Raw genomic sequence first — 9680 nt, 5'->3', positions numbered from 1 at the left:
CAGCCTTGCCCATGGAGAGATGATGCCCCAGCAGCCAGGAGTTGCCTCCTGTGTTGCAACTTTGGCAAGCTCCGTGCAGCAGCGAGGAGGAGCCAGAGCTGCTGCCATCACCCCAGGAGGAGCTGGAAGGGAGAGGACGCTCAGCCAGGCAGTAATGGCACTTCCAGCCTACTGCGCTGGCTGCCTGCAGCAGTGCTACTCTGCCGCCAGGAATTGTGGGATTTGCTTGGAGGACTCCCAGGACCAGAGTCAATCTGGGGCCACGTGTACACAGGAAACCAATAGGACTTGGACCCTAGGTGTCGACTTAACATGGGCTTGCACCATCCAGGCCTAAAGGGTCCTGGGACTCTGGGTCTGAGCACAATTGCAGTGTGGATGAAAGGGGGGTGATGCCCTCAGCCCAAGCTCAGATGTAGGTTTAAATTCCTATATGTAGACATACCCGGGGACTCCTTCAGTAGCTACACCCGAGTCCATTGCTGGCCCTTGCCTCGGGTACCATTTAATCGAACGCACAAAAATCATGACATAACACAGAACAAAGCAGGTCCCTTGACTAAAGCAGGCTGCATTCCCCAGTGGCTTTCCACCTTGCCTCTTAGCCCTGGCTGTTTTACCCTGTCACATGTTCCCTAATCTCATTTCCGGAGGTGTAAATCTGAAATAAATCAGCTGAAGTCAGTGGAATTATGCCAGATTTACACCTGCATAACTAAAATCAGAATACGCATCAGTGTACTTTGAAGATCCAAGAGATTATTACAATAGCTAGAGCGTAAACAACTGCTAAATAATTACTACACAGTCCCTCTAGATGGTCCCCAAGTTATGATTTTGGCAGATTACCCTAGAGCTGTTTCGTGTGCGGAGACTACATTGATTTCAATCGGAGTTCTGTAGACAGGCTAGCTCCTATGTGCATAGTCAACAGTTTTAGTGCATTTGCACATGAAGAGAATCAAATTTAATGAGGGCCCATTGTGGGTCTTGAAAAGATAAAGGCCCAATTTTCAGAGGTGCTGAGCACTTACAGCTCCCATTGCATTCAGCTCAGCACCCGTGAAAATTGGAGCCTAACTACTTTTTCTTTTCATGCATTCTGTTACCAGACGTGTAGAGTAAGATCTCAACATGTATTTCACAGCATAATGTTCTGTCAGGGCTGTGACGAAGCAGGACTGTTCTTAATGTTTCCTCTGAATCCTGTAGGGGTGCCTCAGTTTCCCCAATGCATTTCTTTAGTCTCTAGGTGGTGGGATCAGGGGGTGTAATTGTTGCAGAGCAAAGGGCCAGTGTACATAAATGGCCGACACTCTGTCTCCTGGCAACTGATGGCCTGGGCCCTTCCTCCCTGTAAGGTGAGAGCTAAAGGTGTTGGAGAACAAAGGAATCAGGTGACCTCCAGACCTGGGAAAGGGACAAAGCCCCGAGGAGGAGGGGCCAGAGAGTGAGTCAGTTTTGGGCTGGCTGGGGCCGTGGAGTGAAGTGAAGATGTGGTGGTCTGGCTCGCTGCCCCGCAAAATGGACCTGGCTGAAGGGTCCTGTTCTCTGTACCTACAAGCTCTGTTTTAGACCATGTTCCTGTCATCTAATAAACCACCTGTTTTATTGGCTGGCTGAGAGTTACGGCTGGCTGCAGAATTGGGGTGCAGGACCCTCTGGCTTCCCCAGGAGCCCCCCCTGTGCAGATTCACTGTGGGAAGCGCACGGTGTGAAAGGGGATGCTGAATGCTCTGAGGTCAGACCCAGGAAGGTGGAAGCTGTGTGAGCTGCTTGCCCTGGAGACAGTCTGCTCACAGAGAGGAGGCTCCCCCAGAGTCCTGATTGGCTTCATAGGGAGCATCGCCCAGTGACTCCATGACAAGGGCTTTGAGTGAAATTATTAGAAACAGCATTCACCATGTGGATAAGGATATTCTTTCCTGAATCAGACTTTTTCTGGAATTCAAAATATTTGTAGTAAAAATTCCAATGCAGTTATCCTTTCACATTTGGTTTATATTTTCAGTGACATCTTTTCCATGAATGTTAAGACGAATACTTGACTTTTTGACAAGCTATTTCAAGACAGCTAGTATGACAGGTTCCCCCAACACCCTACTGGTCAGAACAAAATTGAGTGTCAGTGCAAATATTCATAAAAGTCCCTGTTAACTATATAACACAATACCGTTTGCAGGTTGCAGTGGGGCTTACCCCTGGTGGGCTGTGTGCCAAAGGTTGCCGATCCCACCAGGGTAAGCCCCACTGGCCGCGATTTGCCTCTCCAGGCCAATGGGGGCTGCGGGTAGTGAACCACGGCCAGTGGGAGCTACGATCAGCCGAACCTGTGGACACGGCCAGTAAACAAAATAGCACTGTAGATATTTGGACTCAGGTGGCCAGCACATCCCTCAGCCCGCACCGCTTCCCGCAGCCCCCATTGGCCTAGAGCGGCAAACCGCGGCCAGTGGGAGCTACAATCAGCCAAACCTGTGGACGCAGCCAGTAAACAAACTGGCCCGTCCCGCCAGGGGGCTTATCCTGGTGGGCTGTGTGCCAAAGGTTGCCGATCCCTGCCCTAAAGTAACATTAGCAGCATTATATTAAGGAAAATTCATTGGTTTAATATTTTTGAGATTGGAGTACCTCAATCTTAAAATCAACAAAGCCTTATATAGAGATTAGTATTCACAAATGATTTTCCTAAAACGGAATTCCAATAATTTTTGTTAGCCCAGAAATATGAAAGTTCAAGTAGGAATAAGTACATCTCAGGAATAAATTGCCAAATGTATTTGAAAACAAAGTCCTTATAACATCCTCTAAGCAGGGCTAGACTAAACAGCGGAGAAAACACCAGGGTGCACTGTCTATACTACAACCTCAGCTACTACAGAAAAACGCTTCCAAACATTCCTATGGTGCAGACATCACAGCACGGATCCAGGTTCAGATCGGTCTTTGCCACTTGAATCTCTTCTCTACATCACGGACTGAATAATGCTAATGCTTTTCTATTTTGGGAAGTTCACTGAGCGTCCAGATCTCAGACTCCCAAGCTTGGGAATATTTGTGGAGCCTCTGACTGAAGTTTGGAGGTGGATCCAGAGTTCCACTCTGGGATTTTGCTTCAGGCCCATCTCTAAAACAAATCCAACAGGGCAGGTTATGAGGTGAAACAATATCACTTTATTTACATATGCCAACGAGAAAAGCTAATGATGAAGTGGGTGGGGAAAGTAAAAAACAGGAACATTATTAAAATAAATTTAAAAATCAAGACCATATGAACAGGAGAAAAAAACTCTTTAAATATGTAAACATGGAGAGTGATCTCTATGAAGTGGAAAGAACAAGTGATTGACGTTGCAGTATGTTATCCTTTGGCTATGACCATGGAAGAAAAACAATATGCTTGAGTTATCTTTATTTAGAAACTTGTTCTCTCTGGCCCCGTAATTAACCCTTTCCTAATTTTCACTTCAGTTTTTACATCATTATTGGGTCTGCTCCTGCAATTGGATCCACTAGAGAGAGACTGCACTAGTGTGGAGCTTAACTCTCTTCAGTGGAGCTCTCCACAGAACAGGGTCTGAGCTAGTGTATCCAAGTAACTGCTGGATCAGGATCATTATCATCACTTAGATGGTGCTAAGACCCAAAATACACCAAGTACTCGCCAAAGGCAGAGGAAGACACAGTATCGACTCTGAAGAACTTACGCTTTAAAAAGACAAAAACACCTGAAGGGTGTGGGAAAGGAATATAGCATAAAAGCAAAAGATATATAAGGGTACATCTACATATTAAAATAAACCAACCCTGCAACATCAAGTCTCAGGGCCTGGGGCTACTTACTGGGGCTCGCACTGCAGGGCTAAAAATAGCAGTGTAGATATTGGACTCAGGCTGGAGCCCAGGTTTCCAGAGCTGGGTCTCAGAACTCAGTCTCCAGCCCAAACCTGAACATCTACACTGCTATTTTTTGTCCCGCAGCATGAGCCCTGCAAGCCCAGTGCCATGACTTGGGTCTGATACTCACTGCCGCAGGGTTGGTGGGTTTTTTGGCGCTTTGTAGATGTACCCAGAGTGAGAATGTATACACATATTGTTAGTTCCATGGATTTTTTTTTTTAATTAAGGTTTTGTGGGTATTTGTTTCAAGTTGGCTTTGTAGAGACACAAGCTCCCTTCGATCCTTAAAACTGCTGGATGGGTTATCATCAGCAGGGATGGACATCTCATATCCTCCACATCTTAAGGTCATTTTACATTATGACACCATTTCCCGTCATTCACTTCCCAACCAGCTTGCAATCGTCTATGCAGCCCAGCCTCCTCCTGACAAAAAGACATTTTTTAAAGACCTGCATCTGCTTCTACTCCCACTTGGGAGCGTATAAAAATAGAACTACTCTCTAAGGGTCTACACTTGCAGCTCAAAGTGTGGTTCCAGCTTGAGGAGACATACTCATGCTAGCTCTCAGGAAGCTGGCACCTCACAGAGCGTAGCCATGGCAGAGTGAGTGGCAGGACAGGCTAGCCACTCTGAGTGCATGCCCAGAATCTCAGATGGGCTTGTAGTGGGGGAGGCTTGCCTATCCTGCAACTGCAGTATTTTATTTTTAGCACTTTAGGTCGATGAGAGCTAGTGCGAGTACATCGACTCGAGCTGGGAGTCGCACTCTTCTCCCCCCCAGTTTGAAATGCAGACATAGCCTAAGATGCCAACTCCTCCAAACTGGCCTTAACTCTTATTTTATACTCTAATCCAGGTACTGTGTAAACTAAGAAAGTTACTTATACATAAAACAAAATAAACTGAAAACTAGTTGGTTCTTTTATTTACCTGTCAAGATCTAAGTTCACATTTTATGCTACTTCTATTTACAAATCTTAGAAAAAATAAATCAGTAGCAGATTTTGTTCTTTTCACCTATTCAATCTGACAGGATTCACACTCACCACCCTCCTTAGCCCAGCTCCTTCTTCCAAGCCTGGGAGAACAATGAGGCCTGGCAGCCTGCCACAAAGGCCAGCTGACTCAGGCTTTTTCAGACCAAAGGAGAGTGAACATATCCAGCCACTGGCTTTGTTCCTTCTTGGGCTGCTCTGTCAAGGCTGCTGTAGCACACAAGGAGAGAGCAATCTCTCAGGTAGCCAAGAGACACATTTAGGGCTTGATAGATCAAACCCAATACCTTGAATTGCACCCAGAAGCAATTGCCAGTCTGGTTATATCACAGAACACAAGTGTGTTCGAGATGATATCATCATCTCTGAACAGAGATCATAGTATGTAAAAATCTTTTCAAGTTCACTTTTAACTTTAGTTCTGCACAGATTAATTCAGTACAGCTCTAACTGCTTAATTTTTGAGGGAGCTGCAGTAAGTCCCATTGGCTGTGGCACTGAGGGGCTCTCCTTTCTTACCAAGGATTTCCCACTACTACAGATATATTTCCCTGCCCTGCGATTAAATATAACAAAGATTTTTTTTTTTTAAAAAAAGAGTGTGCGCACTACCCTAATTTGCCTAATTGTACATAGAGACAAGTGGGGGAGGTGATATCTATTATTGGACCAATGTCAGTCAGTGGGAGAGACAAGCTTTAGAACTTCACAGAGCTCTTCTTCAGGTCTGGGAAATTTAACCAGACTGTGACAGCTAAATAGAAGGTGGGACAGATTGTTAAGTATAAGGGGTTAACATATGTTGCAAGAAACCACTTAAAATGAAATGGGCAATTAACACAAACCACATAATTGTACACACACATCTATTCATATTAAAATGTAACATTCATCAATATTTACCATACAAAGATGCCAAACTATTTTCCCTTACCTGGAATAGGCAATAGCTGTGGTATCTTGGTAAATGTTGACTTTTTAAGATAGCAAGCACTGTATGGTCAAGCTGTTAGCGTTCTGCATTGCCTGGGGGGAGATTCTGACTCCTGCAAAATTAAGAGTGACAGAGGTGGTTTTAGAGTAACAGCCGTGTTAGTCTGTATTCGCAAAAAGAAAAGGAGTACTTGTGGCACCTTAGAGACTAACCAATTTATTTGAGCATGAGCTTTCGTGAGCTACAGCTCACTTCATCGGATGCATACCGTGGAAACTGCAGTAGACATTAAATACACACAGAGACCATGAAACAATACCCCCTCCCACCCCACTGTCCTGCTGGTAATAGCTTATCTAAAGTGACCACTCTCCCTACAATGTGCATGATAATCAAGGTGGGCCATTTCCAGCACAAATCCAGGTTTTCTCACCCCCCCCCCACATCCCCATACACACACAAACTCACTCTCCTGCTGGTAATAGCTCATCCAAAGTGACCACTCTCCCTACAATGTGCATGGTAATCAAGGTGGGTCATTTCCAGCACAGATCCAGGCTTTCTCAGCCCCTCACCCCCCTCCAAAAACACACGCACACACACACACACATAAACTCACTCTCCTGCTGGCAATAGCTCATCCAAACTGACCACTCTCCAAGTTTAAATCCAAGTTTAACCAGAACGTCTGGGGGGGGGGGGGGGGTAGGAAAAAACAAGGGGAAATAGCCACTCCCAGTCTCTATTTAAGCCTAAATTAATAGTATCCAATTTGCAAATGAATTCCAATTCAGCAGTTTCTCGCTGGAGTCTGGATTTGAAGTTTTTTTGTTGTAAGATAGTGACCTTCATGTCGGTGATTGCGTGACCAGAGAGATTGAAGTGTTCTCCGACTGGTTTATGAATGTTATAATTCTTGACATCTGATTTGTGTCCATTTATTCTTTTACGTAGAGACTGTCCAGTTTGACCAATGTAAATGGCAGAGGGGCATTGCTGGCACATGATGGCATATATCACATTGGTGGATGTGCAGGTGAACGAGCCTCTGATAGTGTGGCTGATGTGATTAGGCCCTGTGATGGTGTCCCCTGAATAGATATGTGGGCACAGTTGGCAACGGGCTTTGTTGCAAGGATAGGTTCCTGGGCTAGTGGTTCTGTTGTGTGGTATGTGGCTGTTGGTGAGTATTTGCTTCAGGTTGCGGGGCTGTCTGTAGGCAAGGACTGGCCTTTCTCCCAAGATTTGTGAGAGTGTTGGGTCATCCTTCAGGATAGGTTGTAGATCCTTAATAATGCGTTGGAGGGGTTTTAGTTGGGGGCTGAAGGTTTGTGTGTTGCAGATCTCATGCATTTAGCTTCCAGAGTGAAGGATCTGTCACACGTGTGCACTCTTCAATACCTGAAAAAAGAAAAGTAATACTTGTGGCACCTTAGAGACCAACAAATTTATTTGAGCATAAGCTTTCGTGAACTACAGCTCACTTCATGCATCCGATGAAGTGAGCTGTAGCTCATGAAAGCTTATGCTCAAATATATTTGTTAGTCTCTAAGGTGCCACAAGTCCTCCTTTTTTTTTGCGAATACAGACTAACACGGCTGCTACTCTGAAACCTCTTCAATACCTGGTTAGTCATTACTAGTTCCACAGGAGATGCCAGCTACAGGGGGAGAACAGTAATGCTGGCTTCTGTGGACTGGAACAGGGTGAAGATTAGAACAGATCCAACTCTTTGTAACCTGGATTTCGTGGTGAGTATTATTTGGCAGTATCAGAAAAGACTTTGAAGAACTAACTATGACTAGGAGGCAATAGTTTTATAAGGGTAGAGAACCCTTACATGAGCAAGGGATGCATTGCTAAACTGTGGGTGTTAAATAAACCTTGAGCAGTTCAAGAAATAATTGAAAAACAGTGCCCTATTCCATTTTTTAAAATTTCATAATTGTGGTGATGCTTGTTTCTTCAGTTCTCTACACATACTCTAATGTGATTTTTTAAATCCAAATCATAATCACCTGGGTAATTTGATAACATCATATACAACAATCACTGGAAAAAATGCATAAAGTTTAAACCAAGAGTCTGGGGAACACACAAGGTTTACCTAATAAAAATAAAGTATTTTCAGAGTGCATACTGTCCTCTTGTGTACAACGGAAGTATTACCATTTGTAAAGCAATTTCTACTACTTTAAAAAAAAGAGAGATATTTTATTTGTCATCCACTACTTTAAAATAAACTCACAAAATGGTTTCCAAATGTTCAGTTGTCCAAAACATGTACCTTTGAAGCCCAAATTTTCCATGCTCCATCTTATCTTCTGTAGGATGACTTTAAAAAAAATTGAGTGAAACTCAGTGAGTGAGTGAGTAAAAATTCTATGCTCATCCATTTGGGATTTGTAATAGATAAAACGCATTTTGCATGTCTGAGCTATTGTATTTGGCTGTGTGAAAATATGACTCCTTTATACAGCTTTATACACTCACTTCACATTTGGTATATTTTACTCACAAGTATAAATTTCTACCTTTTAAAAGCAAATTAAGGAAGCCAGATATTCGGATGCACATTTCTGAGACAAATTCCATAGTAGCAGAATCACACTGCATAGAATCATAGAATATCAGGGTTGGAAGGGACCTCAGGAAGTCATCTAGTCCAACCCCCTGCTCAAAGCAGGACCAATCCCCAACTAAATCATCCCAGCCAAGGATTTGTCAAGCCTGATCTTAAAAACTTCTAAGGAAGGATATTCCACCACCTCCCTAGGTAATGCATTCCAGAGCTTCACCACCCTTCAATGAGTAAAAAAGTTTTTCCTAATATCCTAAATCTCCCCCACTGCAACTTGAGACCATTACTCCTCATTCTGTCATCTGCTATCACTGAGAATAGTCTAGATCCACCCTCTTTGGAGTCCCCTTTCAGGTAGTAGAAAGCAGCTATCAAAACCCCCCTCATTCTTCTCTTCCGCAGACTAAACAATCCCAGTTCCCTCAGCCTCTCCTCATAAGTCATGTGTTCCAGTCCCCTAATCATTTTTGTTGCCCTCCGCTGGACTCTTTCCAATTTTTCCACATCCTTCTTGTAGTGTGGGGCCCAAAACTGGACATACTACTCCAGAGGAGGCCTGACCAATGTCGAATAGAGGGGAATGATCACGTCCCTAGAACCGCTGGCAATGCCCCTCTTATACATCCCAAAATGACATTGGCCTCCTTGGCAACAAGGGCACACTGTTGACTCATATCCAGCTTCTCGTCCACTGTAACCCCTAGCTCCTTTTCTGCAGACCTGCTGCCTAGCCATTTGGTCCCTAGTCTGTAGCGGTGCATGGGATTCTTCCGTCCTAAGTGCAGGACTCTGCACTTGTCCTTGTTGAACCTTAGATTTCTTTTGGCCCAATCCTCTAATTTGTCTAGGTCCCTCTGTATCCTATCTACCTCTCCTCCCAATTTAGTGTCAATTGCAAACTTGCTGAGGGTGCAATCCACATCATCCTCCAGATCATACACATAGGACTCTGACTCTTATTATGACAACTATAATAGTGTACTTGCAGACCTTGCTTTGGCTCAAGAGCTTTTATATTTTCCAAAAGTAATTTTAAGGCAATAAGAAATGTGTATGTCTTCTAAGCAACATTTGGCTAAAAGAGATTCTATTTTTATTGTTCTTGGAGATTTGCACATTCTTGCAAAAAATTCAATGAGTTCTGAAGGCTGAATAGTAAAATCTTCAGTAGCTAAGTGTTGTAATAAAAAGTTATGCCATGGATAGGGGGGGAAAAAACCAGATACAAACACAATGTTTACATTGCACACTAAAGAACAGCATGA

General features: G+C 43.9%; 1 long non-coding RNA gene across 1 annotated transcript; it reads right to left on the bottom strand.

Annotated features, from left to right (window-relative positions):
• Positions 1-1980: 1980 nt before the first annotated feature.
• On the bottom strand, positions 1981-6262 carry LOC142072453 (uncharacterized). Its single transcript, XR_012668797.1, has 2 exons — positions 5834-6262; positions 1981-3127 (listed from the first exon to the last, which is right to left on the bottom strand). It is a non-coding gene; the product is annotated as an uncharacterized LOC142072453 (long non-coding RNA).
• Positions 6263-9680: the final 3418 nt, after the last annotated feature.

The sequence above is a fragment of the Caretta caretta genome, chromosome 1, assembly GCF_965140235.1.
Source record: "Caretta caretta isolate rCarCar2 chromosome 1, rCarCar1.hap1, whole genome shotgun sequence".
Taxonomy (NCBI): Eukaryota; Metazoa; Chordata; order Testudines; family Cheloniidae; genus Caretta; species Caretta caretta.
The sequence above is the reverse complement of the archived record's forward strand: the minus strand, read 5'-3'. Positions and strand labels throughout refer to the sequence as shown.